The 7814-nt window shown below is 42.0% G+C and overlaps 1 long non-coding RNA gene across 1 annotated transcript; it reads right to left on the reverse strand.

Moving 5' to 3' along the window:
- Positions 1-2759: 2759 nt before the first annotated feature.
- LOC104214995 (uncharacterized) lies at positions 2760-7151 on the reverse strand. The gene is made up of 2 exons (XR_708057.2): positions 4033-7151; positions 2760-3755 (listed from the first exon to the last, which is right to left on the reverse strand). It is a non-coding gene; the product is annotated as an uncharacterized lncRNA (long non-coding RNA).
- Positions 7152-7814: the final 663 nt, after the last annotated feature.

The following is a 7814-nucleotide window of genomic DNA, read 5'->3' on the forward strand; positions in this document are numbered from 1 at the left end:
CTCCCGCAATCGAGCTAGGACCTTCCGCAAGTGCATCAGGTGTTCCTCCAATGTTTGGCTATATACCACAATGTCATCCAAGTAGACCACCACGAATTCATCAATGTACTCTCGGAAGACTTGGTTCATCAAAGTGCAAAACGTAGCTGGGGCATTAGTCAAGCCGAATGGCATAACCAGGAAATCGTACGACCCATATCTTGTCACACAAGTTGTCTTGTGCTCATCACCCTCTACAATCCGAACTTGCCAATAACCTGTCTTCAGGTCTATTTTGGTGAACACTGTCGCACCACCCAGTCTATCGAACAAGTCTGCCATTAACGGAATAGGGTACTTGTTCTTCACAGTAATTTTGTTTAGAGCCCGATAGTCCACACAGAGTCGTAGACTACCATCATGTTTCTTTTGGAATAGCACAGGGGACCCGTATGGGGATTTGGAGGGCACGATAATCCCTGTGTCTAGCATTTCCGTCAATTGTCTCCGAAGCTCGGTGAGTTCGGGTTGTGACATTCTGTAAGGCGCCCGGGCAGGTGGCTTCGCGCCCGGCACCAGCTCAATTTCATGATCCACAGTGCGCCTAGGCGGTAGTCGCTTTGGCATGTCTTGTGGCATGACATCTTCAAACTCTAGTAGTAGCTCCTTCACGGGTTCAGGAATGGGACCCGAGGAGCATTCTACATCTTCGATGCAGAGGGTTGCCAGGAACGTAGGTTCGTTTCTTTTGACCCCCTTCTTCAACTGCAAGGCCGAGATGTTTTCAACGGCCATCTTCATGGGCATGCACGGGATAACGCAGGGCTTGGCCCCGTTTGCTCCCATCATCAGTAACATGTCAGCATACGGTACAGGCATGGTGTTGGTTTGCCTCAGGAATTCCAATCCAACTATCAACTCGAAGTCATCTATGATCACCACGCGCAAGTTGAATTTTCCTTCGTAAGGGCCAAGCTTCATCGGTACTTCTTTGGCTATTCCACCCACTGGCTGGGGAGGTGAGTTGATAGCCTTGACACGGCCTCTACCTTTCCCTACGACTAGACCAAGGCGCTCCACCTGAGTCGAGGCTAAGTAGTTGTGGGTAGCACCCGTGTCTACCATGGCCCGAATGGGCTTGCCATTCACCTTCATCTCAACGAACATTAAGGTCCTCTCGTGCTTAAGAGGAGTCTCATCATCCGCCTTCTTTTTCCCTTTCTTGGTGACGGGACATGGGTCCTTCTTCTTACGGATACCAGCACTAGTCTCTGCTAATGCCTCAGAAATGGAGCCAACAATTGCATTGAAGGCACCTACGGGTTCAGTCTGATCCGCATCGTCTGAATCGTCATCTGTCCCATCATCAAAAGTCTGATGGGCATTCATCTGTGCATGTGGGCACTCATTGTTCCAATGTGGTCCGCCACAATGACGGCACCCTGAAGGAGGCTTCCTCCCCCGATCATTGTTGTTAGATGCAGCACTGTTGCTGCCTGTGGAGGGAGCCTTAGGTTTGGTTGAGCTTCGATCTCCCCCACTTCTGCTAGGGCCACCATTGCTAGACTGGCCCCCTTTGAATCCCGCTCGGGTAGGCGGTTGAGGCCTATCCTTCCGGGCTTCCATTTGATAGTCCCCAAGGCATTCAGCTGCTTGGATCGCCTTGGGCAGGGTATCTACCCGTTGCCTTTGTAGCTCCATACGGGCATAAGGTTTCAGCCCTTCTAGGAAAGTGAAGAGCTTGTCTTTGTCCCCTATGTCGCGTATGCTTAGCATGGGCTCGGAGAATTCCCGCACGTAGTCCCGCACGGATTTGGTCTGGCGGAGCTCCCGTAGCTTTCTCCTTGAATTGTATTCAACATTTTCGGGGAATAATTGTAGGCGTATGGATGCCTTCAGTTCTGCCCATGTCTCGAGAGCATCTTCACCGGCCTTGATGGCTTCGCATTTCACCCGCCACCAGAGTTTAGCATCACCCTGAAGATACATGGCAGCAGTTGCTACCTTCTTAGCTTCTTCTAGGCCCCCAACAACATCGAAATATTGTTCGACGCCAAAGATGAAGTTCCCCACTTCCTTGGAATTCCTAGCTCCACTGTATGGCTTTGGCTCAAGAATTTTCAATTTTAGTGTCGCAGAAGTGGGGTTTGCAGCGCCCCAATCTGGTTTCCACTGCCTCACAACAAGCCCTGTAAAGCAGCATTGACGACATTGAGCTTGTTTGTCAAGTCGTCAATAGTTTGTTGTATGGCAGTCACTCTGTCTGCCTCTTGTGCCCTGTAAGCTAAATCGTCGGCACTCTCCTGTTGGAGTCCCTCGAATTTGCAAAAGAATTTGGCTGCCTCTATGGCTACCGTTTGCCGGTCTCCCTCGGAGTCACGACTGATGTTTTCTATGTCAACTTCGTCCTGGAGCACCCTGCGGTCCAGGTTGTCCAACCTTTTCCCTAGGCTGGTTCTTAGTTCAGGCACCGTATCCATGATGGGCAGTAATCCGTCGACCGTCTGTTCAAGGGCCGCAATGCGGTCCCCATGATTCACCATGGTCAGAAATGGTGGTAATGGCAATGCGTTCCCTCGTCCGATGTCAAGCCTAGGATCTGATATAAACTGTTACGCGGCGCCTTCCTAAGATTCCTTGAAGGGCGACGTAAGGCTAAGCAACTGATGTCAGTGCAGTTGTTGTCCGCCAACTGAGGTCCCCTCCGTACGCTAGATTAGATTGTCAGTGTCGTACGGAAAAACCAATATCAAGAACAATTGAGAGAACAAGAATGAGAATTGAGAATGAAAGAAAGCTTGATTGCATTAATGCAAGCTATTACAGAAAGGCAACGCAGTGTCGAGGGGGAGAGATACCAGTACAGAGAATTTTTTGCTTGCTAGAAAGTTTGATTGCTTCATCCCCCCTAATAATACTTAAAAAAAAAATCAAAGCTACAAGACTAGACTTGATTAAGCTAGAGAAACATAATGGAAGTACGTGGAATAAAACTACTCTATATTTACAAAGAAAAAGACTTAGTTTTCTATAAGGCAGAAATAGGTCCGTTGTCAGCAGCATAGTCTTTGGCATCAGGGTTTGCGCGCGCGGTATTGTCTGCGTGCGCGGCGCTGTTGGCATCCGTCTGCGGTTGGGCGTTGGCGAGGGATATCGGTGAGGCGACAGAGGCACATGCACGCTTGTCACTTGGCGCGACCAAGACCACGGGGCCGTCTGTGGCGCTAGGCATTGAAAGGCTTGCTAGGACGCCACGGGGCGTGCCCAAGGGGTCATGGGGCACGGCTGGAAAGCCGCCCATGACAGTATGCTTGATTTGCATTGATCCCGTCATATTTTCTTGAGCTGATATTGCCACCCCTACTCGGGAGTTAGAGCAAACGAATCCCAGTACCTCTTGACCATTGAACACAACTCAGGAACATGTTAGGCTTCAATCAAGTCAGCTTTTATAGGCAGGCAATTCAACCAAAGCTGGAATAACCTACCAAAGGACTCAGAAAAAGAATTATGCAGAAAATATATTGGAGGAATATTGACATCAGAATGTTTGATCGAACAATAATACAGTAGCAGCGGTTTCAATGAATTGGTTAAAAGTTAGCATCTTCTTCAGGTGATACAAGGGATTTCAATTCCATCTCCTGTCGAGGCAAAAGATATGTCAATGCTGATTCCATAATGGCTGGTGGAAATGTTTGCTGAAGATGGCTCAATACACTAATCACACGATTTGCAGTTTCTTCTGTAGCAAGATCCTTTTCAATGCATAGAACCTACAGAAGTATTAGGCAATTACTGAATGTGTACATATACGTTAAATTTAGTTTAGTAAAAGGCCGCATTCCACAAAAGAATTAGTCGTGTCAGCTGATCCATCAGATATGTCCATGAAATTTAAAGCAAAAAGGGAAAGAATCTGCATCATAAAATCTCATAAGGTTTTAATGCTTTTCTTGTAAGAATAAATAAAATAAACACAAAGGCAAAATCTTTATATCTATCACAAATGAACAACTCAATCTAGGATCTAATGGTTAATCTCATACTAACCTCTACAAAACTGAAACAACTTTTGGAAGGTACTGATGGTCTTGGGACCCTTGCAAGTGAGAAATTTGGTAACCTTCTCACCTGTGGCTAAGATGGTCACAGTGAGATCCATTGTTGCACTTGCTGCTTCTATGAACTGGCTGATCTATCAGATAGATGTGCATAATGCATTTTGAATGGTGATCTTCTAGAAGAGGTCTACATGCATATCCCTCGGGGGGTTTTCTAGACAGGGGGAGAATATGAAGGTCTGCAAACTCCATAAATCACTATATGGCCTCAAACATGCCCCTAGACAATGGAACAAAAAGTTGGCAGAAGCCTTGGTTCAAATGGGTGTTTACCAAGAAAACCAATGGTGACATAACAGTGGTATTAGTCTATGTAGATGATCTACTGATTACACGTAATAGTCAGCATTTCTACAACAAACAAGAGATGAGCTGCAAACCAAATTCAAAATGAAAACTTGGGAGAGTTGAAGTTCTTTCCTGGGATTGAGTTTGCAAGGCCAAAGAAGGGTATTGTGATGTGTCAAAGGAAGTATGCTCTAGAACTGATAGCTGAGGCTGGACTAGGTGGAGCCAAACCAGCTGTTACTCCTCTAGAACTGAATCAAAAGCTAACCTCTCAAGAGTATGTCAAGCACACACAAAGCAGTAGCAAGGATGAAAGTCTCAAGGATGCAGGTCCCTATCAGAGATTCGTGGGGAGGATGTTATATCTCACCATGACCAGACCTGACCTGCCCTTTACAGTCCTGAGTCAGTACATGCATAGTCCAAAGACTTCTCATAGGGAAATTTCCTTTAGAGTGGTTAAGTACATAAAGGAAGCACCTGGACTAGGACTGTTCATGCCTGCACAGAACTCTGATCAACTACTAACCTACTGTGACTCAGACTGGGGAGCTTGTCTTCAAACTAGAAGATCAGTGACAGGTTACTTAGTGAAGTTTGGAGATGCATTAGTCTCATGGAAGTCAAGGAAACAAGAAACAGTGTCAAGAAGTTCAGCTGAAGCAGACTTTAGAAGCATGGCCACATGCACAGCAGAAATCACTTGGCTTATTGGATTGTTCGAAGAACTTGGAGTCAGTATTGAGCTACCTATACAATTAAGGTATGATAGCAAAGCTGCAATTCAGATTGCTGCCAATCCTATATTTCATGAGAGAACAAAACATATTGACATAGACTGTTACTTTGTAAGGGAAAGGATACTACAGGGTATGGTGTAAACAGATCATGTGTCTACCAAGGAGCAACTTGCATACGTTCTTACAAAAACCCTTGCAAAAACACGACATGATCATCTGTTGTACAAGCTCGGAGTGAAGGATCTATATTTGACTATCAGCTTGAGAGGGAGTGTTGACTATGGTTAAGCTTAGCAAGCTGATTATACTAGAGTTAAGTTAAGGAATAGAGTTAGTTATTAGAAAGCTAGTTAGTTAAATGTTAGTTAAGAAGTTAGGTAACATTGTAGCTGTATAAATACTGTGTATATTCATTGAAATGAGAAGTAGGATTCATTCTCTCAGTTTTACAGAGTTAGTTGCTTCATTCCTCTAACATCTCTCTTTCTTTCTCTCCTAAAAGCACACAGCTTCTCGTCTGCGACTGAGCTCTAACCGCCATTGCCATGGCTGCTAACAGATGTACTACAGATAATGCTGAGCAAAGTACCGGAAAAGGGAATTTGTGACAGAAACAAGAGAAATATGAACTTTTAGTTATGCATTTCTATAGATTGCAGTAAAGAATGTCAAAGACAAAGGATGAAATGTGAAAAGATTTATAAATTAATAAAAAAAAATTACGATACTGACACCCTGCAATAACAACTGGTAGATGAAATAATTCTCCGCATTTAGCCTGTTCAGTTTATAAAAAGTTTCAGTTTCACTATTGCGCTTTGACGCACATCCTAAGAAAACCAAAGGCCTTATTAAAAGATTGTCCTATTAAAGGCTGGCCACTTGAACTCATGTGAATGTTTCCCTTTCTTTGCATTTTACCACTTTTTTTTTTTTTTGTTAACTTTAATAAATTATTTCCTTTTTGTTATCTTTACAGAATGAATGGCAAAATAGTCACCAATACTACAACTCTTTAATTACCCAATTCTGTTACAACTCTTCGACTAATTTTGAGACAATATTGTTTGAAAATGAAAGAGTCTTCAAAACATTAATGAATAGACGTAATAATAATTATTGGAAGATGAAAGTAATTCCAATTTCAAGAAAGTGAATAAGTGCTTGGCAGATACATGGAACTTTCAAGCCAAAGACTTCCCATTTAATTGATATATTTATTATTTATTGGAAGGTAAATTTACTATTTAGTACAAATTTATTATATGAGTAGTATTTAGATGAGGGATAAAATTATGTCTAGGTTTTTATGGATATTTTAGTAAATCAACTTCACAACTTAGAGCCTTCCCACTTTAATATAGTGTGGATGATAGATAGATATATAGAGGACAAAGTGGGTGAATCTTGCAATTTTTCTCCATGTCATACACTTGTAATGTTTTTCTTCTCCTCAAAAATGTCGCTAGATATGTGTCAAATTCTCCAAAAGTAGTGTATTTTGGGAGTATTCAACATGAGTGTGATAATATTTTGGAGAATCTGAACAACATAGCCTACAATCGACCAAGCATGATACATTTATCATTACGCGTTCTTCCATATTAAATTTTATGAATAACAGTGTTTTGGATAGCGTGCGACAATAAATAGTGACGAGGGCCCGCTACAGGAGAGGCAAGCAGTGAATTTTTGATGTGAAGCTACAATTTATATAAAAAAATAAAATACTATATATATAACTAAAAACTCAATAGCAATAATATATTAATAAATATATCAATTCAAAAATTAAAAACTCAATAGATAGTCATAGTTAATTTGTGAAAAATTATCAATTCAAAGTGAAGCTGTGAAAAGTTGAAAAACAAAAAACAGAGCAGAAAAAAGAAAGAAGAAGAGAATAAGAACTGAAGAAGCTCTCTGAGCTGAAGAAAAACCAAAGCTTTTCTCAGACTGTTTCGTTGAGTGCAGCAGTGATAAAAAACAGAGCCAAAAAAAAAAAAGAGAAGAAGAAGAAGAAAAGGAAGAAAAAACAGAGCAACATAGACTCTATTCTGTTGCAGCAGCAACGATAAAAAACAGAGCCCAAAACAAAAAGAAAGAAGAAGAGAAGAAGAAGAAGAAGAAGAAGAAGAAGAAGAAGAAGAAGAAGAAGAAGAAGAAGAAAAAGGAAGATAAAACAGAGCAACACAAACTCTGTTCTATTGCAGCATCAGGATAAAAACAGAGCCCAAAACAAAACAAAACAAGAAGAGAAGAAGAAAGAAGAAAGAAAAAAATTAGAGAGAGTAACAGAACAAAAATTCGAAGAAAAAAGAAAGGAGAAGAAGAAAGAAGAAAGAAGAAAGAAGAAAAGAGATGAAGAGAAGCATACCTGATGAAGAAAGAAGAAAGGAAATCGTTGGTGTGCTGTAGGTGTGATGTCAACTTGAAGGAGAAGAGTAAAGAAAGCGCGAGTCCTAATTTTTTGTTTTAATAGATCGCTGCCTTCTTTTTCTTCTTTTCTTTTTTGCAAAAAGCGATGCTACAGCTCGCCTCACGCTACATAGGCAGATAATCCTGAAGTTTGGGCATTTCATTGTCATATTGAGCCACATTTACATATGGGAATGGGAGTTGTATTTGCTGAAGGTGTTCATCTTGTCAAGAAAATACCTAAAGAAGCTTTGGCTTGTGGTTT

Source organism: Nicotiana sylvestris, chromosome 11 (genome assembly GCF_000393655.2).
Source record: "Nicotiana sylvestris chromosome 11, ASM39365v2, whole genome shotgun sequence".
Classification (NCBI taxonomy): domain Eukaryota; kingdom Viridiplantae; phylum Streptophyta; class Magnoliopsida; order Solanales; family Solanaceae; genus Nicotiana; species Nicotiana sylvestris.